General features: G+C 36.2%; 1 protein-coding gene across 1 annotated transcript in view; it reads left to right on the forward strand.

The window, feature by feature from the left end:
- Positions 1-13,210: 13,210 nt before the first annotated feature.
- Positions 13,211-24,939, forward strand: part of TMEM167A (transmembrane protein 167A) — an 857,923-nt gene continuing 846,194 nt past the window's right edge. Inside the window, exon 1 of the mRNA XM_050795170.1 lies at positions 13,211-13,225. The gene's annotated coding sequence lies outside the window, so the exon portion shown is untranslated. The remainder of the gene's footprint in view (positions 13,226-24,939) is intronic.

Here is a 24,939-nt window from a genome sequence, read left to right on the forward strand (position 1 = left end):
TCAACGGCCTTGCAGCTTACACCTACACTGCACTGGTTGTGGTGCTGGGCTCTGAAGATAGAAACCTTTCTAGTCACAAGAAACCCCCTCTATCTAGTTGGCAATTCAAATAAGTAAATAGCAAAAATTGAAGTATGGTATAATAAACGCAGAACTAGAATTATTTTTCTTTTTTAGCTTAAAACAAGACACATTTATCATCTTACAGTTCTACAGATCACATGTCTGAAATGGGTCTCACCGAACTAAAATCAAGGTGTTAAAAGGGTTGTGTTTCTTCTACAGGCTCTGGGAGAGAATCCATCTCTCTGCCTTTTCTATCTTCAAGAGGTTGACTGTGTTTCTTCCGAGGCTCATGGCCTCTTTGCAAATTCAAAGCCAGAAATTGTAATATTCTGGCCTCTGCTTTCATCATCACATCACATCTCTTTCCCTGACTGTTTCTCCTACCTTCCTCTTCAAGGCCCTCTGTGATTACATTATAAGGACCCCTGTGATTACATTGAGACTACCAGATAAACTAATCTTCCTATTCTAAAGTCAGCTCATTAGCAACCTTAATTCCAGGAGCAACCGGAATTCCACCTTGCCATGTGACCTAATACATTCACAGTTGTCAGGAATTGGGAAGTGAACATCTTGGGAGTGGGTAGTGAGAAGACATTCTTCTGCCTACTGCTCTTTCACACGCCATACAAGGCCCTTCCCCATGTAGACTCAAACTGTCTTTCTGGTCTTAACTCCCACCACACACGTATCGGTAACATTGCTGCACAACAAGTTACCCTAAAGTTTAGTGACTTAAAATAACATGTATTATCTTGCCATTTCTGTTGGTTGGGAATCCAGAAATGGCTTAATTGGGTTCTCTAGCTCAGCATCTCTCTCAAGGCTATATTCAAAATGTCACCTGCGGCTGCTTTCCTCTCAAAACTCAACTGAAAAAGAATCTGCTTTCAAGCTCACTCACACGATTGTTGGCAGGATGTCAACATGATGATGAGAGTAGCCTCCCTGGCTATTGACTGGAGGCTACTCTCAGTTATTTTCCACATGGGTTTCTCCATACGGCAGCTCACAACTTGGCATCTGGCTTCAACAGAGCAAGAAGCAAGAAGAGTCAGAGAGAGAATGCAAGCAATAATGAAGTCATTCTTTGGTAACCTCATCTCATCACTTTGGCTGCATCATACATTAGAAGTGAGGCCTGCCCACACTCTAGAGAAGGGGATTGTACAAGGGCATGAAAACCAAAAAGTGGTAGCATGGGGCCATGTGAGAAGCTGTCTAGTGCATCCCAATATGTACCCTGTGCTCTCACCTCACAAGTCAACCAATGTTCCCCAAGAAAGAAAAAAAGTGCTTTGCAACCCATCTTCTCTGTGTTCATTCATTCACTCATTCAAAAATATCTATTTGACTCCTATTGAGCAACACTAGAACCCTGCTCAAGATACCATGAATCAGAGGGGGAAGTGATTAGCACTGTCTGGGAGGGTTTCCCACTGGAACGGAACTCTGCATTGAGTTTTGAAGAATTAGGAATGGTTCACAAGGGGAGCAAGAGATGAAACTCGAGTCTGAGCAAATGGGCAAAGAATGAAGATTATAGATCACAATGTTGTGTTTCAGGGAACTGTAAAAGTTTCTGCAATAGTGGAGTGTAATTATTGAGCATGTAATGAGGGTATGAGGAAAATGGAACTGTGGGATGTGATGCTGGAGTGATACCCTGGGGCAAGATGAAAGGTCATGGTACAGGGCTTGGGCTTATGAGGTTGAGATGGCAGTGAAGGGTTCCAATTGTGAGATTAATATTTTGGATTGATGGCTTCGGCAGCCAGTGTGACAGGGAGTGGAAGATGCAAGAAAAGTAACAGACTGAACAGTTAAGAGGCTATTCCGGTGGCCAAAGCAAGCCTTTACCAGGTCATGAGAAAGACAGTGGCACTGGTAATACAGGAGTCGATTTCATTAAGATCAAAATCCAATGCTTCGTGAAATTCAGAAGTATGCTATGTGATTCCATTACTCTCAAGTGTTCTGGGTTTTCCACAGTCATCATGTTGCACGTGGATTCCTAAGGAAAGAAGCACTAGAAAGCAAGTCCAGAGCAAAGAAAGATTCAAACACTGATAGACACTCGACTTATAGGGTTCAATGAAACCCTTAAATTTTTTGTGTGTGCATATTTCTAAGGGGGTCTATACTTGCATAAAATTCTCAAGGCATCTACGATATAAAAACGGTGCGAATCACTATTCTATATACAAACTATTCTCGTCTAGTCTAGTGTTATTTAAAATGCCTCAAAACATTTTTTAAATGTCTTTTGCCACTCATCACCTAATGACCAGACTACAATTTTTAATGGATTCTGGACTTTATGTTGTAAACCATTAGTTGTTCTTGCTTACATGGTTGAGTACTTTGAGGCTAGATCTGAATATTTCTTAAGTGTTAATAAATGGAAGTAAAGATAACTATTCATTATAACACTACTAAGACTTTGCTTCTTGTAAATGGATGGGAAGTGGGAATATGACTTTGTCTGGAAAAAATAACTTTCATAAAGCCTCTTGTTCAAGTACCTATTTCCTGGAAATGAATTGTTCCATATTTTGGAGACATAATCCAATGGAACATACTTCCCTGGGAGGTTAAGTGTTCTATTTTCTAATGTGAAGAACAGTTTAAAACTGCCAGTGTAAAAAGAGTGGGTAAAACTTTAGCATTTCTCCCCTTGTTTAGTGATAACTTTTGATATTCTCTACCCTGTGTGAATACAATCTCACCACAACAGTCCTCACACATACTTTCAAGTTCAGCCTATCTTACACTTCACCAACTTACACGCAAGAGGACCCTGGGTGATTACCATTATATATAAAATAAATACAAAAGGAAAATATCTTCAACATAGTGAAAATGCTTGAAAAAAGCATGACAAGAAAATGAGGTGCTTAGACAGCCCCATGGATCTAGTAATGAGATAGCATTTTAAGACTGTTAGCGATGTTCAAAGATTTTTGTCCTTCATCGGTCTCTGCCAAGGGACATAGCTATAAACATTTAATTATAAAGCTACATGGAGCAAAGAGAGACAGCCTGGGAAGTCTGCATACTGCTAGTAAGATGTGGCATAATTCACTTGAAAATAAAGAATGTTAGAGACTATTAGAAGTGTGCCACTGGTTTTTGAGAAAATTACTAAGAGACATTTCAGAAAACAGTGATTTTTCTGCATTATTCATAAAATCTCAGATAAAAGGAGTGCCAAGGAATGATAATATGGGTTTGGAAATTCTGTATTATCTATTATAAACCTAACTACAATTTCAAGAGGGTAGTGGATAACTCTTCTATATCTCTGATCATTTGCAGAGCTTAGCACAGTATCCAGCGTGTGTGATGTCTGCGTGAATAAATTAAGAACAAATGCTTGAAAACAAACTAGCAGCTGATAGAGATAATATTTGAAATAAAGGTGTTATTTGGGAAAATAGAACCCTATGACTCTGTCACATTAAAATGCTACAATTATATAACACTATTTCAAAGATAACACCCATCCAATAAATATTCTGCTCTGTAAAGAAATGCCTACACTAAGCACAGAGGCAAATCTACCATTGGATAATGAAGCATAGTTTTAGGTCTTTTTTGACTGCACAGGCTCCTTTCACAGCCCTTCCAGGAGGTGGAAAGGGTTTCTAACAGTGTGTTTGCATGGTCATTTGTACTTCTTATGCTTACAGTTTTAAGGTGGTTCTCACATAATTACTTATCTCTTTCTATTCCTCCTTCCACTGTCTCTACTCTCCCTGCATGTGGGTGGCATTAGAGAGGTTGTGGAGATTTGGGGGATCCTATTAAGGGGAAGTTGAGTTGAAGATATGGTTAGCTTGGATTTAATGAGATATATTATACAGTTCCTTCCAATCATTTCCATGTATGGTTAAATTATTGATGGACATCCCAGTGTAGAAATGAATTTCAGGAGTACTTCTACCCCTAGCTACACCAGCTCACCCAGCTTCACGACACATATTTGCAGGGACAGAGACCTAATCAGGATATAAACTTGTATGCAAATGCCTGGCAGATAGTACATAGTAGCAGAAGAGAAAGCAGGTTAAAAATGAATGGGACCAAGGAAAATTCTCCCAAATAGTTTAACTTACATTCCGAAGACACTTGATAGAAGTCTTCCTAAACTTGACAGAAACCCTAAAGCTGTACGTAACATTATCAATAAGGAACTGTGAAGCTGAAAAAGCATTTCCAAATTACCATCAATAGGCTGGGAGCAGTGGCTCATGCTGGTAATCCCAATACTCTGGGAGGCCGAGGCAGGCGAATCACTTGAGGTCAGGAGTTCGAGATCAGCCTGGCCAATATGGCAAAACCCCATCTCTACTAAACATACAAGTTGTTAGTTGGGTGTGGTGGCACATGACTATAATCCCAGCTACTCGGAGGCTGAGGCAGGAGAATCGCTTGAACCCAGGAGGCAGAAGTTGCAGTGAGCCAAGATCACCCCACTGCCCTCCAGCTTGGGTGACAAAGTGAGACTCCATCTCAAAAAAAAAAAAAAAAAAAAAAAAAAAAAAAACGAAAAGAAAATAAAATTATCAATTTTTATCAAAATTTACCATGTTTGACAAGAGACTAAACTCTATTGTGTCTACAGAAAGTGATTTTTAAAAATGATTTTCGTAGAAGAGGTGATCAAGGAGTAAGCAGACAATATTACAGGAAAACATCATTAGAGAAAGTTAATTACTACAGCACTATTTTTGAATTTTATGTTGTTTGTGGTATCTGATGTATTTTAAAGTATTGTTGGCTTAGATTTGTTTTCTTAAAGATGGCCCCCACATTTATATGTTTCAAACACTATAAAACCCAAGTGAGGCTGTGATTAGATAAAACAGTCCGTGGCCTTGTTGTAAATTAGTTGTTGGTGAGATAGTGAAGGTTTTGCTTGGGTCATGTGATAGAGTTTGGATTACAAAAACATTATCATCATAGTTACTTGTGATGAAGTCTCTGAGAAGCAGGGATTCTCTTTAAGAAAATGCACTGTCTAAACTCATCAAATATTGAAAAGTTGCTTTTAAGGTATTTCTAAGACTATACCACTGAATATTTTGTCTTTAAGTAGTTTTACTTCTGCCTTTACATTTTTAAATAGTAACTACATGTATTTGTTTAGCACTGGCCATGTTTCCAAAGTGTTTTTTCATATTCTAGATTATAGTTTCTTGGTGGCAGTAATGGATCTTATTTCAAAATAGTAGCTTAGTGCCTGGTACCGGGTAGGTGTCCCATAAATTGTTGTTCAGCAAATCAATGACTACATTTAATTGTCCAGAAAATTTTAAATTTCAGATTATTGTCAGATTACCTATGAGAAAACAGATGCAGAATGTTTGCCCCAATTCACCTAAATAACAAGTGAACAGGATTTAAAATTTCAAAAAGTAGATGTTTCATACTGTATTGATAGCATCCCACAACAGCAAATAAAACCCTCAACCCTCCTCTACATAGGCTATTTCAAAAGAAACTCACTTAATACTAATAGACAAAGAAATTATTGTCATAAAACATTTTAGGTAAGGCATGTTTGTAACAAATGCCATTAGAACTGATAGCAGCAGCATATCCTGGTGTTAGACAAATTATTTCAGCATTACATTCATGTGGATATATATTCATTAAATTTAAATTTTATTAACTTGAGGACTATAAGTTTGAAAATGAAAGAATTTCTAACCATCTGAATTTTCTCTTCACTTGGAAAAGCATTTATCCAGTTGACATACAGTTTTATACTTCCAGCAATTAAATCCAACATTTAATATTGCCAATCCCTGTTAGAAGATAACTATTGTCCTTTACTAGACTCGAATGACCACTTATTTTCTACCAAATAGCAGACATTAATGGAATTGACTCACCCAGTCAACTGTGCTGAATCGTTTAAATGGACAAGGGCATCTGTGCAGGCAAAGAAAGAGTCTATTTTGTAGACCTTTGATAATGCCTGGCATCTTATATAACATTCACAGAATTCAGAATTTTTGAAATAACAATTGGAATACTTCTTTTCCTAAGGAAAACAAAAATGCAAGGAAGTCCTCTACCAAGGGCCACTAGGTAATTCTTGGCAAATACTTGTTCCAAAACACTCTGATGAAGCCAAAAATTCTTCATCTCCCAATAGTTGAACATATTGAGAGAACGAAAAGAAGATGGCTTTTCCAATTTTGGCTACAATATCTCAGTTCTTCTTAAAGAAAATTAGAATCAAAAGAGCATCGAAAGGAAATTCTAAAATCAACTCAATTCTTTCACAGTGCAGCCCTGCCTGCAGAGAGACAGCCTTAAGGAGCCACAGACAACAGACCCTATGTGCTTCCTGACAAGGAGGAAGGCTACAGAACTGCTCCAGGAGGGAGTAGTCACACTGCGATTTGCCACTCAAAAACACAGCTTGCTTATTCACTCAGCTGTGCACCAGGTTTCAGGTTTGAGTTTTAGGGAAAACCAAAAATTCAAGAGTAGCAACAGATGCTCCTCATCTTGAAGTTTCTGCCCACATGCTGCCACTTGAGTCAAGGAAAGAAGCAGCTAATTCAGCAAGGCTGGGGAATTGAGAGTTTGATGTGGGGCCATAATATAGTTGCTAATACATCAGATCCCCATCCCTGCATTTATACCGATGCCAAACCCCAACAGTCTTTGAGCATTCCCCGAAAAGACATTGCTGGCAATAGCATCAAGCTCTGCAAGGGGAGCACCAAATCTACAAAGTGCACACCTCTAGTAAAGAGCAAGTTTAAAATCTTTTCTTGGGTAGCGGTGGTTGTGGGAGGATGGCAGTATATTTGATGGCGCGTTTGATGTTGGTCATATGGAAAAATGAAAGAACCACAGAGAAAACTGTTTATTCCTTGCTTACAGAAAAAAACTTTCTGTCCTATCCAAAGGGATAAGTGGTTTCTATCCTCCACTAAGAGGTTGAATGAGCCAGATAAAGAGGTAAGCCAAGATTATGTTTTATGCAAGCGACACGCCATGAAGAAAGCAGAGTACAGAGAGTTATATAGAAACTGACTAATCTAAAAGTGGTCTCATGAACATGAATCTGTCAAAATCTAGGGTCCCAGCTTCTGTTAATCCTTTCTGTTTACTCCCATCTGTCTCCCTCCCTTTTATTCCCACTGCCAAATAATAATATTTATAATCCAAATATTTCAATACTTGAATCTGAATTGTCTGTTTCTAAGGATGTCATGAGTCAGATTCTTAAATTATTAAAACATGTACACCTCCAGACCCCATGTAGCAGATACTGTGGCCAGCTCACTCAGCAATCATTCCAAACCTCTTTTAGTCTGCCTTCCTGTCTGCATTGGCTTGAAGGCTAAAAACAAGATTTCCCATACCCTTTAGCTGCTAGGATTCCAGACATAATTTAGATCTGCCAATTGGTATACTCCCAGAAAACTGAATCTAAGCTGAATTCCATAGAAGGAGACGAGCAGAGCGTATGACATGCATCTTTCTGGTGCAAATAGTGGCATGGGTTTTATGAGGCTGGAGTTGACAGTTGTGGCTGTGGTTTCTTGATTCAACAGGTTCTTGAAACAATCATCTGTTATTCCCTTTGTAATCAAGCTCTGCTGCACAGTTAGAAAAATCATTCCAGAAAGTGTCTGTTTTATCAGGTTTGCCGATGATTACGCAAGCCACAATAGACCCTTGAATTAAAACCAGCTAGAATGGATTTTATGTTCTGCAGCTAAAAACCTGACTATTACTCTCTTTCTCCATTTTATAGTAGGACCTAGAAACAAGGGGAGAGGGACAAGTCAATGCTGTGAGAAGAAACCAGTCTATTCAACTATACTTCTTTCTCTCAGACACCCTATTCATGTTTCCTAGAAATTTACAGCTGGATGAATTTACAAAACTGTGAGTGTCACTATTTTAATTTCTAAATTAGATGTACTAAGTTCATAAAAATCTATTATTCAAGCTACCAGGTCACATTGATTCAGAGAAATGTTCTATCCATAAAAGAATCATACTTTTATGTAGCATCGACAAAACATTTAATAGATTTTTATCCAAGTAGTTCACTCAGGACACCGGTTGTTAGAAGGGCTGCCAGAACCATTGCTTTTCCCATGTGCTAAAAATTTATTCTTGTATTCTAGGTCACTTGTAGACTTCTTTTTAGGGTTTTAGGAGCTATTCTATTTGGAGAACTATAAACAATATTATTTTAATCAAAATTATTCTATATTATTGGAATTTTGCTTGAATATATTACAGGAAAGAGGTCTTGATCCAGACTCAAAGAGAAGGTTCTTGTATCTCACTCAAGAAAGAATTCAGGGTGATTCCACAGGATAAAGTAAAAGTAAGTTTTTGAGGAAAGTAAAGGAATAAAGTAATGGCTACTTCATAGATAGAGCAGCCCTGAAGGCTGCTGGTTGCCCATTTTTATGGTTATTCCTTGATGATATGCTAAACAGGAGTGGATTATTCATGCTCCCCCTTTTTAGACCATATAGGGTAACTTTGTGACATTGCCATGGCATTTGTAATCTGTCATGGTGCTGGTGGGAGTGTAGCAGTGAGGACAACCAGAGGTCACTCTAATGGCCATGTTGGTTTTGGTGGGTTGTGGCTGGCTTCTTTACTGCAATCTGTTTTATCAGCAAGATCTTTATGACCTGTATTTTGTGCCAAGCTCCTATCTCATCCTGTGACTTCGAATGTCTTAACCGTATGAGAATGAAGGCCAGCCTCATTTTATCCAGCCCTATTCAGGATGGAGTTGCTCTGGTTTACATGCCTCTGACAAATATACAGAAGCACCCATCACACATGAACAAAAGTTATTGTATAGAATGAAATAAAAGTATTTGGAAAATCTTGCCTGAGAATTACCCTTTCCACCCAGATTCTCATTAATCACCCAGTAAGGAAACTACAAGGAGAGTCCCAGGTTACCATACTGATTAAAATTCTCACTGTCTAGGTTATCTCATTCCTTCAACATGTGGTCCATTCTAACTTAGAACTGTGCTTCTGGTACATGCTAACAGTGATGAGAGACAGTTAACATATAATCAGAGAAATCCAAAATTTGAATAGTGCAATTTTTAAAAATAAGGATAAACTTTAATTTAAAAAAGAAATACATAGAACTGTTAACGCAAAAAGAGGTTTTTCCTTGTGAAAAAGGTAAAATCATTGCACACACACTGAAAGATCTTTCTTTTTTTTTTTCTGTCTGTTCTAATACATATTTCCAAAGCACACAGTGATATTTATTGGGTCAAAAATTATTGGTATCTCTGAAAATAAAACTTTTAAGAAACATTTATAGAGATTATATAAGAATAAATTAGAAACAAAAATAAATGGATCGACCATTTCTCTAAGCATATTTTATTAGCTGACAGGTTGTCTATTAAATAACCTAACCATATAGAAGTAATGGAAATAAAATCCCAAAACGGTCTTTTGATACAATACAGAGAAACGAGAGCCTAAAACACATTGCCTCAGTAAAAGTTACAAAACTGAAAAAGGATCAGAATGAAATTCAAAGAGTAAAATCTTTGAAGGAGACAATAAGGTCAAAGTCTTCTGATCCCATACTAAAACTACTGATTTTTATTTTATTTTATTTTTTCCTTTTTTGAGATGGAGTTTTGCTCTTGTCGCCTAGAGTGGAGTGCAATGTCATGATCTTAGCTCACCACAATCTCTGCCTCCCGGGTTCAAGTGATTCTCCTGCTTCAGTCTCCCGAGTAGCTGGGATTAGAGGCATGCCCCACCACGGCTGGCTAATTTTGTATTTTTAGTAGAGATGGGGTTTCACCGTGTTGTTCAGGCCAGTCTCAAACTCCTGACCTCAAATGATCCACCCATCTCGGCTGCCCAAAGTGCTGGGATTACAAGCGTGAGCCACCTTGCCCAGTCAAAACTACTGATTTTTCATCAGCCATTTAGTCAGTAATTATGCCACACCAGTTTCTCTGCTCAGCAATTGTTAACAGAATACAATGTTAATCACCATAACATAATTTTGAGTGTTTACAATGTTCTGGACTTTGATGGGTACTATAGACACATAATTTCATTAAATCCTCACAATGACCTCAAGATGCAAGTACAATTATTATCTCCATTTGCATCTGAAAGAGTTGAAAAGAAGATAGTTTAAGGAAATTACCAAAGGTCGAAGAAGTGGGATTTGAATCAGGTTTTCTATTTCAGACTTGGTACTATTAACTTGTGCACAATACTGATTTTTTCACAGCCTTCTCTTAGGCCTAAAACTCATCTTACCAAATAGGCACATTCCTCTATGTGACTGTCCTCCCATATGTCAGGGTACAAAGGAACATGTTCAACCACCAAACAGGTGAAAACTGAACTGGGAATCCACAGTGTTTCAGTTAGGACATTTATATTGCAAAAGAACCAAACAACTCCAACCTTTAGTCCAAGCATGTATAAGCAATAAAAAAAGGAGCTCAATGGCTCAGGTAACTGAGAATTCCAGAAGAGGTGATAATATTTCTCTTTTGCTTTATGCTGAGGTTCCATTGACACCAGGTTCCAGAATCCCCCTGCTCCCTCTGCTCCCTCTGCTTCTCCCTTGGCTCCAGTCACAGACAGCCTCTACCTGGTGATAGTAAGACGGTTGAAGGAGCTTTAACTTCTCATTCTTTCAAGTTCGAGTCAAACTAGAAATAGAGAATACTTATTCCCTGGCTCAGATCAAAAGATTGGGAGTAGCAATGTGTTACTTAAGTTTTGTAACGTGAGTCATACCGAGACCAACAGTGTGTCCAGGGAAATGGGGTGTTCTGATTGGGTAAGGCTGAGGTCTCCTACTCCACCTCTGGAGTCAGGGAATGCGGCTGATATATCACAAAACCTTAAATAAAAGAAGGGCCAATCCTCAAACAAAACACAGAGATTGCTACCAAAAGAAATAAATGAATGTTGAATGATTATAAAACCAAGCTTGTCAAATATTCACTGCTCTAGCAACTGACCACAGGCAAGTCACCAGACATTTCTCTCCGACTCGTTTTCTTCATCTCTACAATGAAGGATTAACCTAGATGATTTCTAATATCTGAATTGAACTTAAAGTTCTATGGAAAGTCCTAAATCATAAACATTATTCTTTGGTACACCATCACTTCCATATTTGACTTTCTCTTGCCTTTAATGCCATCTACTAGGTGCTTTGGCCTCTCGCGTTCTTCGCTGCTGACCCCAGATCCACCTCCTTGGTAAGGCTAAAATTCATAATGAAACTCTGCACTCCATTTAGACTTCTCTCAGGCCCGACCCCCAATCCTCCACAAATCTGATCTTCTCCTGTGCTCCCTTCTAGGTAATTTGCAGACATAAATATATATTGATATACAAAGAACACATTAGGTTCAATCAACAGTTTTAATAAAAACTGTTATCATAAGTGCTATTGGGTGAATAAGTTACCACCCCTTGCTAATATGCTAATATTGCATTCATTCACGTCTGATATAAACAATGGCTTAACTCCTAGACTAACTCTCTTCTGGGATTTGCTGTGGGTGTGTTTCATGACATTCTAATTCAGCAGCCTACACTTTCTGTAAGTAAAAGAAGCTCTTCTACTGTTACCGTTTTTAAGCCCAGCCCCAGAAAATTAGATTAATATAATGTTCTATGAGTTGATAAGATCTATATGTGGAGGGATTCTATCTTATTCATCTTCACATATTCTAAAACCTGGAACATAGTCAGAATTAGTATGGGATGAATGCTGTAGCCTACTGCCCTGGAATTGTCAACCTATAAAGTGATGACATATATGTATATAATGTATATAAGCTTATATATTATATATTATATATTATATATTATATATTATATACATATATACATATATAATGTATATAAGCTTCAAAGTTTCAAAGTTCTCATACTTAGAATCCAATCATTCATTCATCCAATAAAAATATGCCAGACAGATTTCTGGCACTAAAGAGTCAATGGTGAAGAAAATAGACAAAAATCTTATTCTCATAAAAGTTACATTCCATTGAGGATATAGAGCGTGAAATAATAATTAAATATTATAATGTCAAGGATTGATACATGCTAGAAGGAACACAAAGTAGAAAAAAAGAAACAGAGAAATATGAGGATGGTGTTGGTTTAGAAAGAGTGTGCGAAGATTGTCTGGAATTAGGAGATTTTGAGCAGATTCTCTCTTCCTGGTCCTCACTGTACAAAATAGGAAAGTTTGCTTGTCACATTTCATATCAAAAGCTCTACATAAGCAAGAGACACAGTTGAGTTAGAAAATATCTGAATTGCTCCAAATTCCATGCTACTGATTCTTTTGTAATTACTGATAAAAGATGTCAAAACTAGATGTATTATAGTTATAGATTGAATAAAACTCATCCTCAAAGAAATTTAGGATGAAAGAAGCAACAAAAGTGGTGTCAAAAAGGTAATGATCCTTGTAGAAACACGCTGATTGCAGCTTTGCTCTGCTGGGGAGGGTAGTCTGCAATGTCACTCAGGCAATGGAACCTGGACAGTGAGGTTTCTCAAGGCCTTGCTGCCATGGGGCATGCACTATAGATGCAAATATATGTTCTTTCCTCATCATTATTCATAATGGCCCCCAACAGACTCTTATAAAGCAAAACATCATTCAGTAAGCTCAGTATCCATGAACTTAAAATATGCTTCTTCACTCATGTGCCACTAATTACAACTGAACTAACTAAAATATATTTATAAACCATTATCCCATAGAGGTTACCTCAGGCCATTTTAGGAGACACTTTCCCAGAAAGTGATGCTGTTACAAAATTTTTAAAAGGAACTTGAAAACCAAGTAATGGATAATTTTTCCTTCCTTGTTAGAATGTCAACAGAAAATCCTAAGAGTTTAAAAAGATGTTTAAAAACCCCAACACTTCAGTATCAAGCATTTTGTTTTAATTATTCATTTATGAAAGCATAAACATACCCACACACCTCAGTTTTAAATATCATGTAAAATGAAGAGTCTGACTTAATAACCTATTCCTATTCTGATTCACTGCAATTCTAAAGTTATATGATTCTGTGGGGTTTTTTTAAAGTTTTATTTTTACAGATTTAGGGGGTGCAAGTGTGGTATTGTTACACGGATATATCCTGCTGTGGTGAAGTCTGGGCATTACAGTCTAACCATCACTCAAAAATAGTGTACATTGTACCCTTTAGGTAATTTCTCATGCCTCACCCTTCCTCCCACCCTCCTGTTTCTTCTGTCTCTAATGTCTGTAATTCCACTCTCTATGTGCTTGTGTGTGCATTGTTTAACTCCCACTTAGAAGAGAGGACATGCAGTATTTGACTTCCTGCTTGACTTTGTTAAACTTAAAAAAGAGAAATAATGGACTGGGCGCAGTGGCTCACGCCTGTAATCCCAGCACTTTGGGAGGCTGAGGCGGGTGGATCACGAGGTCAGGAGTTGGAGAGCAGCCTGGCCAATATAGTGAAACCCCGTCTCTACTAAAAATACAAAAAAAAAAAAAAAAAATAGCCAGGTATGGTGGCAGGTGCCTGTAATCCCAACTACTCGGGAGGTTGACGCAGGAGAATCGCTTGAACCAGCAGGCAGAGGCTGCAGTGAGCTTTGCAGCTGAGATCGCACCATTGCACTCCAGCTGGGTGACAGTACAAGACTCTATCTCAACAAAAAAAAAAAAAGAAAAGAAAAAAGAATAATGATAAAGTTAAGCCCGAATGTGATGTTGATGGAAATAAATCCATTTTTCAGGTACTCTCTTTTAAAGTGAGAGATAAATTACTCGACACCATAATGAACATTCAAGATACATGATACCATTGAAAAGACAAAATAACAAAACTCTTCATTACATTAAATGCATTAACTCTATAGATGCACACACATAGATGCACGCACGCATGCGCGCAATAGACACACACACACACACACACACACACACACACACAGAGAAATGGAAAACTAAACCTTTTGCCATATAATTGAAGCCAAATAAAAATATAGTTAAATATCTAGTTTTTGTAAATAAAAGGAATTATTTGACTGAATTATATATGATATACTCTATCACATATAATACATATAGTATATTATTTGTATAAATATATCACTTTAGAATTCATGTGATTTTATGTGTCTGTATATATAGACACACATTATATATAATACATGTGTATATATACAAATATATACAAAACTCTACATATGTATACACACATACATATATACATTTTAGCCTATTATATTTCTTGGGCGTGAATAAACACCCTCTGGTCTATAGCACATAATGACAGAATAATGCCGTCATAGAAATTAAATAGTCTTTTGATCTTTGTTCCTAGCCCTCTATTCCAAAATGTATAATTCAAGATACGATAATTTAAAGAGCAGCAGAATTAGCAACAACTATTCATCTTACTCTTAAAAAATGGCCCAGATCTATTTCTAGGTCCGAATTGCTTTCCTTGACTTGAAAATATCAGGTACACCTCAAGTTTACAAAGCCTCATCATAATTCCATACCTGAACACAACACTTTTGGCATTTATGAAGAAAAAATTACCTATACCATGAAACAACAAAGGGCTATGCTCACCTTAAAAGAAAACTACTACAAATGTCTGAGTAATGATTAAAGGTATGCAGAAAGCATTTTATATGAACTACCTGGCCTCTAGGATTCTCCTCCTGGGAAACATTATTGAGGATTTTGGCAGCATCTAGAGACAGAGGCAAATAGTAAAGAAATATGTAGAGTGACATAAAAGTTGGACTATGTATGTTCTGTACTATAACAGTTTTATGGGGGAAAATAAGCATGGAGTCAATAAAAAAGAAGAAGCAGAGGTGAAGAGATGTAAATTGGGGTATGGGGAATAATTCAAGTGAATGAAAGAATGTTTTATGAACTAAGCAGTGGAAGCCTAAGGAAATCTTATGGGATTGGAGTGGTAAGCAAATAACCCACATGTGCCTAAAACAGATAGAGAATTGATTCTGTATTCACATCTGACCACTTAATGACTATAAATCTGTCAAAAGTATTTATAATTCCAGAGGATTTGAGAGTGAAAGCAAGTATTGGGCTTACAGTTCGAATTGAAGCACAGAAAAACCCATGCTATCAGAAATACTGTAATGCAACAATATAAGCTGATGGTAGGTCTCGAATTACAACTACCAAGACAAGTAAAACCTCACGAATTCCAGCAGTAATTTTAAATTCTCAATAATTAAGATGACTTTTATTGAATATTAAAGCAATAATGATGTTTAATTATAGCTACTAATTACTGAGCTCCTATCAGATCAGAGCCCAGGCAACAGTCTACATTCTTTAAAAACACTACTCACAGCCAGAGTCAGCAACAACTCAATTCAGTGGTTAAGCTCTTTCTTCTTTTTCTTTTTCTCGAGAGTCAGACTGGGAAAATTCCCTTCCTGGTTCTGCAATTTCGTAGCGATGTGATCTTGAATATCACATCACTTGACTTCAATTTTTCATCTGTAAATATAACAATCTTGCTATCTACCTCGAAGTTTTGTCATAAGGTTAAAATAAAACAATGTGGTACTTAGCGTGCTGCAGGAAGAGTGAGCACAATAAGATGATCACTAACTGGTCACCATTATTATCAGTAATTTTCCCAACAATTTTTCAGGTAGAAATGATTATCCCCATTTCACAATTCATCTAATAAAGCATAAAGCTGTAAATTGGAAACAAATCTGTCTGGCAAAAACACACAAACAAAAAAAAATCAAGATTAAAATTATGTATATGTGATACTGCCTAATTAATAAATTGTGTGCTTACATCACTGTTGTCAACTATATTTGGTCATTAGCTTACAAAGATTTAATTCATATTTATCTTTTGGCTCTATGGAGTAACTAAAGTGATAAAATGCTAAATAAACAATTGAAAATGGGAGGAACAGACCTCTAAGATAATGTTGATTAACCTTATTGATGGCAGAACATTTTAACATGAGCAAATCAACCCTGAAAGGTGAATTTATGTGCGAAACAATGGTATTTAAAGGCAACTTTTTTGTTGGAGTAAAATGCATTACATTATTTGGCATCTTTGCAATATACAGGCCATATTTATATCATTTTATTCTTATTTTTGTCAGTTTTTGCATGTCAGTAAAGATACACCTTTAAAATTTCTTTGTGGAACTAAAAAAGTGTGTTGTCCTAGAAAGTTGTAAAATAGTCTTTAAAAATAAAAACTGATTACTTCACTATAGCAAAACATTTTAGGAAGAGTTCCAGATTCTTTCAGACAAACTTAAATTCCAGGCTCCTTATTTTTCCCGGAGGTTTAATCTATGGTACTACATGGAATTGATTCCAAGTATGAGGTTTTCCGGTAAATATGATTTTCCTCTTTGATCAGTTCTGGGAGAACATGATAGAAGAGCACAGAACAATATGTGAATCAAATTTTTTAAACATTTATTTACTCAAGTAGGCATTTTCTTCAAGCACAAATTAATGTAAATCAAGCAGGGGGAGAACTCTGACCTTTGAAATTATACTTGCATAGTCAGATTTCCCTAACAGAGTGCATGTTTACAGTATCTTTTATTTAAATCAATATCCTTTATGCATGAGCAGAGAAAGGAAAAGAGAAATGCCAACAGCAAATAGAGAGAACCCAAATGATTTAGCTCAGCAGAGTGGAATAATGAGCCATGCTCTCCCCAGCGTCCAAGTCACTCTGTGATATTTAGCTAGGCACTTACAGAACTATATTAGCTCTTTCAGGTCATTAAGATGCCATTTTGTGCACTTCCATAGTCAACTTACTCTCTGAAGCATCCAAGTTGCTACTGGAGAATGACTGAAGCAGTGTGGTGAATAAACTGCCTGATTAATTTATGGCTTGATCACAATATTAGTTAACGGATAGAGAATGTTCAGGGAGGGAGCATTTATCTGATGTGTGTTGGACTGAAATGAGCTGAAGCATTGAATTAACACTATGGGATGAAAAAAATATTTGTTTGTATCCTTTAAATATAATGGCACATGTAAAAGGAAAGATTCCTAATGTTTTCAATTTGTATAACAATTCTTTGGGTACCACTAATAAAGATGCTATTGAAATATTAAAGTCTTGTCAGCTTTAAGTACAAATCAAAAAGTTACACACGTGCCACGTATAGTTCAAAAAAGAGTCATAATCAGCACATTTCACACATTTTTAAGTATGAAATGTTATAGTTTGAGTCAATTCAATCATAATTTTGAATCCATTTGGGACCTCTACCTCATGTTAATCTATCAAAGATAAGTCCTAAAGTCTTATTTAAAATGTTGCTTGGTATAGGAGACTGTTTGAATGAGAAAATGTCCTGTCAGGGGCATGCCCTCAGCTTTTAAGTAGCAGGGGTGTCCACTCTCAAGCCCACATACAAAACCAACTGAAGTTCTGGAACCCGTTTGTATGTTATTTCCTAAGCAGATGCCCATCACCTGACTACCCTCATAGGAATGATGGAGCTGTCAGTGTCTGTTTGCTCCCCACATTTTTGCCCTAGTGAAAATTATGGTGAACTGAATTATCTGCTTACAAACTATTACAATTCACCCGTTTTTTTTTTTTTTTTTTCCGAGAAGGAGTCTCACCCTGTCACCCAGACTGGAGAGCAGTGGCGTGATCTAGGCTCACTGCAAGCTCAGCCTCCCAGGTTCACGCCATTCTCCTGCCTCAGCCTCCTGAGTAGCTGAGACTACAGGTGCCCACCACCACACCTGGCTAATTTTTTGTATTTTTAGTAGAGATGGGGTTTCACCATGTTAGCCAGGATGGTCTTGATCTCCTGACCTCGTGATCCACCCACCTCAGCCTCCCAAACTGCTGGGATTACAGGTGTGAGCCACCGCGCCCGGCCTGTTTTGTTTTGTTTTTCTATCATGAATCTATTTAAGTCACAGATGATTTGACCCAATAAAAAAATTTTAATTTTTATAAAACTTATCTAGAATTTGAAGCTTCTGCTTACAGATTGATATCAATAAAATGAGAATTTGAAAAGTCCTTAGCACTATACATTTTACCCAAATAACTAAGAACATAGAGAGCTTGCTCATGGTTCCTACAGATGAAGACATGTCTATGATGGCAATCTAAGTGCGAAAGACAAATGTTCTTTTCAACTCTATGATATTTAATTAAACATATTCTTTACCAAGAAAATCAATCATAATAGTAAACACTTTCATAGCCTTTACTATATGTCAAATATGTTCTAAGTCCTCTGACTAGCTGCATTAAGTTAATCAATCTTCTCAATCCTATAGGCTAGCTTCTGTTATTATCTCCATTTTGCAGTTAAGAACCGTAAGGCATAGAGAAGCTGAGTATTCATCCAATGCTGTCCAGCTAATACAGAAGAGAGCAGGGATTCAAACTCAGGCAGCATGTCATCAAGTCCAAGCTCCTGGCCACCATGCTACGATCCTCTCAATGTCCCTGTAATTCTCTTACAGATACATCTCATGGGTTTCAGTAGCAACATGCTACGATTCAGTGCTTTCCAAGCTTTTCACATCATGGCACACATAAAAGAAGAATTGCATTTAATCTGTAGACTCAGATGAAAGTATGAGGCTGCTTGTAGTCAGAGATACCATCCTAGGGCTTGCTTCTGGCCACTCTGAAGAATGAAAAGGTCAATGTCTCATCTATGCCATTTCAGGCACACAATGTGCCTCAGCACAATGGTTAATAGGCTTCCTATAATCAGCTACGAGAGCCACAGTTTTCCAAGACAGAGACAGATTCTGAAATACACCATTTACATTTCTACCAATTTAGAAATAGGAACTACCATTCAAAGCGGAAAGGGCAAAACCATACAGAGGATGAGTTCGGGTGCAGATATGATCAACTAGGTCATAGGTTAACTATCAGATCATCTTAAGCAAGCCGCACACATGTTTATGAATGCCCTAAAAGTGGACACATTTGCAAATCCACATTAAATACACATTAACCTAATTTCCATTAATGCTTTACTGGGGGTCTGAAGAGTTTTTCTTTGAAATCGAAGACCTTCCATATTGTACAATCTTTGGTAAGAGCAGTGCTGATGAAAATGATCAATGCAATCCTATATAAATAATTTTCAGCATTGCAGGTGGATCACAGATGGCAGAGAAAGTTCATACATATACACCTGTTATAAATTCTTAATTTATTCAGTCAAGGATACCAAATGAATCACTTGTAGCTGGTGTTATAGAATATACTGCAGGAATGACATAACTTTAGGGTGAGTTTTCTGGTTCCTCTACTCAGTTTCTCAGGATACTCTTTGCCTTTAGGATCCTGCCAGTGTTAAGAAAGAAGCAAAATATTTGTTATACCAGAACTCTTTTACATGCAGTCTTTCATCACCAATCCAGAAAAACTTGCACCCATGATCTATATACTTCTTTTAAAGAGACTATTAACAAATATCCTTGTTCCTGATACAAATTTAATGTAAATGAGTTTTCTCATCTACAAGGAAAAAGCATTGTCAAATGCCTTGTTTCCCATAAATGATATCTGTATCTATAATTTTTCAGTGTTCTTAGAAGCTCACCTTCCAAAGGTACTACAGCACTCCTAATGTTTCTTCATTCCTGAGTTAAATATATGCAGTTATATTAATATATCCATCTTTCTTAGACAACTTATTTTGTCTATGTTATGAAGGTGAATCTAATATCATATAATTGTTTTATTCACTTCATTTGTTTAACTTATTTGAGTTTCTACTAAATAGCAGACACTGTTTAAGATACTGCAATACAGTTCTCAAGGAGCTTGCAAACCAGTGGAGAGGGACATGAAAAAGGCACACATTACAAACAATATAGCAGAAGCTAGTAGGAAATGATGGATGTGGTGAAGATAATGGGGTATTGTGGGCACAGGGATCGTAGTAACTTCCACTGTGTACTTACAGTTGGTTAGAAAATTTTGTAGAATAAGGGACATGCAAACTGGGCCCTGATGCATAAGTAGAAATTTTCAAGGCAATTAAAAATGGAAAAGACATTCCAAGGAGAAGGATTACTGTATACAAAGGAAGAATGCTATGAAAATTGTTTTCAGGAAATGATCCACAGTTCATTGGAGATAGGGCAAAGGATGTGCATAGGACATCCTATGGTGAAATGGATTTGAGAGACATACTCTCAGAAGATAAGCCAGAGACGCAGAGGAAGCTAGAATTTGAAATATCTCCTTGCCCCCACCTGCACAAATGATTTATTTTGTCCTGTAAGATACTATTTTTATTTAAAAGTTTTGCATTTGTTGAATAGCCTTCCTTCCCCCTTCTTTATGGACTTACCTCTTTAACACCATAAATATTAATTTTTCAAATAAATTAATTATTACTTTTAGAAAATTATACTCTCTCCATAACAGGATTTTACCTATTAACCCTAGATTCTTATCTCAGTACTGAACTATCCAAATCCCTCTGACCTTTCCCAGAAGTTGGACATCCTTGCTGTACGTGCAGCCAGAATTACCGGCTTGCTGGTAAGTGCCTTCAAGGCCAGGGATTCAGGGATTCAATCGCATTGTATCAGTCACATACATTGTATAGAATCAATTTTTACCAAAGTTACATTACATTGGATAAATCTAGGAGTAGAAAAACATCAACCCTGAAAGACACAGACTAGAAATAAAGAATTTTAAAGTCTTAGGTATACCACAATTCCCTAATCAGATTCTGAACTTTCAGCTTCAAAACAATAATTCTTAACCTGTTCTGCTACCTCTACAAGCTACTGTGGGTGTTCTCTTTGGGATTATAAAAGTTATATTTCCTGAATTGGTTAAAGCTGTTTCCTGGGTGTCCTCTTTGATGAATACAAGCATGTTTAGACTTAAAAAAATTCTAAGTCAATAATCTGTCATAACAGTACCCTTATTCAGACTCCTACATGAATTTTATTAAAAGAAAGAAAAACTAAATTGCATGGATTCATTAAAACTATTCAGTACACTATAATTATAGGATTACTCAAATGCTTCCTTTGAACAGTTGCAGTCTTTAAAATTAATACCCACACATGCTTCATGTGCACATACACTTTCACACACACACGTACCTTGTTTGTGAACACCTCTTCCAGAAATGAATCTAATGGGAGAATTTGGGGAATTTAAAACAATAAGGAGAAGAGAATTTGGGGTAAAATACTGACATGAGCAAAGATGTTTTCCCACTACCCTCTCAAGGTATGGAAGGTCTTTGGAAATAAAAATAAAAAATAGGGAAAAACTTCTACCCATCTGGAAATTAGAAAAGGTGCCATCAAAAATCAGAAGCTTTGATGAATTTCTTCAAGATAGAATCCAGACAGGACTGGACTAAGAGAGATCTAGAGGCATGCAAAAATTGAATTTACCTAGGAAATAAGTGGAGGAGAATTTGAACAAATCCCACATGGTTCAATTCACACAGGGTTGGGGGTACAGGGAGAGAAAGGAGATTGGGGTACACCAGATGGCCACACCAAACAGCATCTCAGTTTATGGAGTTTCTATTCCAGAGTCAGCAATCAGATAAAGAAATGTCAGCAACTGGGGACTTTCTTGAAGAGCAGATTGCTGTCCCAAAGAGAAAACTTAATTGATAAAACTTCTTCACGGAGTGAGCAGCTACAAGAAGCTATCATCGTAGTTGGAAGTGGCATACCTAGCACATTTGATAACCAGAGTAGATAATTTTTAAACCATCTTTCTCTATATGACAAAAATAATAATCATGTAATAATCAGTAATAATCATTATTTTACTTACTTTTTTTAGTTTTAAAACAGTTAACATTCAACGGAATAAAGTTTTATTTTAAAAAATATTTAAATGCAGGAAAATATTTCATGCTTGAAGTAAATTTTGTGCTTACTAGAAAAATGTGATCACCTTGCCATTCTCGCTCTGTTTCATTCCTTTCCATTTTAAACACAAATAAAAACTCCAGGTGATCACATAGGAAAACTGACAAATAACTACAGATCTGATTATTAATTTTTACAATCACTATTCAAATTGATGATTGAAGACTCAAGCTATACCTTAAGTCACCATTATTACAAATGTTAGCACATGATGATAATAAAAAGCAACTGACTTTTAGTTGGGTTTATTATTGTTTTTAAAGTCTCTTCAGACAATGCACCCCCTTATTGCCCGCACTCTAAGCTCTGATAAAGAGAATGAACAGTAGATTGGATTCTGCATAAGGTTATTTTACTGTAGTGGAATGTAAACTCAGGAAATCAACCCAGAACTCAAACAAGACTAAAAGATGAAAATAATGTGGTGAAATATGTTAAATGTGGAAGACTCAGAGAATTCAACCTATAATAGGCATTCCAGAAAGAGAAAAACAATTTTTAAGAAATTACAAAATTAATTAAAAAAACTTTTTTTAAGAAGTTTAGGCTGAAGACCTAAATCTTTATCAAAGGGATTTGGCAAATATAAAATGTTAATAATGAGAAGTGACAATATTGTCATATATCCTAGTTATGACCCTTACATTTCATAGGGGGCTAGGAGGCATCCAATTACCATATAGAAAAGCAGATCACTTTCAAACGAACACAAAATTCAAGTTTGATTTAGATATCTCCTTGCCAGTGAACAATTAAGCCATAGCCATGGAGTTTTGAGAAGAAAAAAATAAAAGTTAAACCCAAGATTTATTTCTCCAACTTTGATTCTGTTCATGTGAAAAAGCAATAGAAAGGCATTATAGTCATTAAGTGGTCAAAAAAGAAATTCACTCATGTACCCTTTCTGAAAATGATTAGATATTGTTTTAACTCACAAATGGATAAATAACAATCACAACAGAGCAAGAATGAAAAGTGATTGTTGATAAGACGCTAAGAAGTGGTAAGGCAGATGAGAAGGAAAATGAAGTAAGACTTAATTTTCATCTAACCTAACTTCTAATTACAGCTTCACTCTTCACATTGAATATTAAGCAGAAACAGTAAGTCCAAATATTTTTAAATGTCAAATGTAACCACTATTAAAAATATACAGCACATGTAACTTCCAAATCATGGAAGTGAAAAGGGTAGGATAAAATAACAAGTAACTATAGAAAACAATGTGATAGTAAGAAGCCCAAATATATCAGATATGGTGACTAATATAAGTAGATTATGCTTCCTATTAAAACGTAAAGAATGCCAGGCTAAGTTAAACAAACAAACAACAAAATCCCAAATCTATGTAATTCAAATGTAGGTGAGATTACACTCTCCTATAAAATTAAAACAAACACTCTTTGTATTATCCCATATTTTACAAGATCAATGCTCTGCGGTGGTATATACGTATAGTCATTGCTGGGCTTACAGTCTTTTCATTTCTGAACTCAGAATCTCACTTTCATCTGACCTCCAGTTTCTCCATCTTCTGCTCCTGTTCTTTTCCTGAATTTCCCCATTCCCATCCTCACAGACAAGCAGTGGTAGGGGTTGCAGTCATCACTGAAGCTTGGGTGCCATGGAAAGTGCTGTGTCACCCTGTTGTATGTCCTTCTTTCATCAAAACTCCCTGCCAATCTCCAGCCCTCTCAGAATTCCAAGAACTCCTTACCCATTGTGCTTGTGGAAAACTCAACAACCCTCCTTTCTTAAGAAGAGTAGTTTATCTAGCTTTTGAGCCACAAATAGACTTCCATCCTATCTTTGCTCTTCCAAAGTCAATAACATCACTACTCAAACAACTCTTCTACTCTGGGTCTCATCTTTTAGAGAAGAATAGGCTTTGAAAGTTCACAATTCACTTTCCCTCTTCTATAAAATTATGTAAATGCAAGAGAGCTAGATATTTTCTTTTTTCACGAATATAAATTATGCTACCACCTGTTCCCATATCTCCCCCTAGTTCCTCAAGACAGATGCTGTTTAAATCAATTTGAATCTTAAATTATACTATTTTCCTCTGTTACAAAAATGCTGTTTGTGTAAGAAGTATCTAAAATAAAATAAGGTAAAATGTTTGAAATAAAAGAATGAGCAATAAAACTGATCAGAAAAATGTAAATAAAAGAAAACAGTGATGGTAAATATGAGCCTAAGAAGAAACAAATCCAGGGAAAAACATCACATCAGAAATTCATTATTTTATATTGCTAATAGGTAGAGTTTTCAATAAATATACAAGACTCATTGACCTTTATGTGCCCCATAATAAAATATCAACATAAATGGAGTTAAACTGTCAGAAATACAGGAAATTTTCAAAACCCATTTATGGGGAAGACCAATATATCTCTAATACATCTCTGTAGCTCTTTTAAAAAATAGAAAAACGATTTGGTAATTCTATAAAAACTGTATTTTTAAAGCATTTATAAAGTACTTATGGGAAAAACTTCATTAAATTAAAATAGAAATCATTTAATGTCAAAATTATAACAATAAATTTAGAAACTGGTGTAATTCTAATAAAAATCTTAGGAATTCTTTTTTGGATTTTTTGGTTTGATTTTCCAGTATGTGTAGAAGAATAAATTATTGACAAAATGCAAGAAAATATTTTATACATGTATTACTGAGGGAAGTATGCTGTGCTTGATATAGAAATATAGAAGAACAATTCTTAAAATATAATGGTGCTGTCATAAATATAGAATATATAGAATATAAATCAAAACCCAGCTATGCATATATACATATGAAAACGTTATTTCACATCAGAGAGGAGAGGATGGACTGATATTCAATAAAGTATCTTAACAGATTCACTATTTTACACTCGAAGA

This window comes from Macaca thibetana, chromosome 6, assembly GCF_024542745.1.
Source record: "Macaca thibetana thibetana isolate TM-01 chromosome 6, ASM2454274v1, whole genome shotgun sequence".
NCBI classification, from domain to species: domain Eukaryota; kingdom Metazoa; phylum Chordata; class Mammalia; order Primates; family Cercopithecidae; genus Macaca; species Macaca thibetana.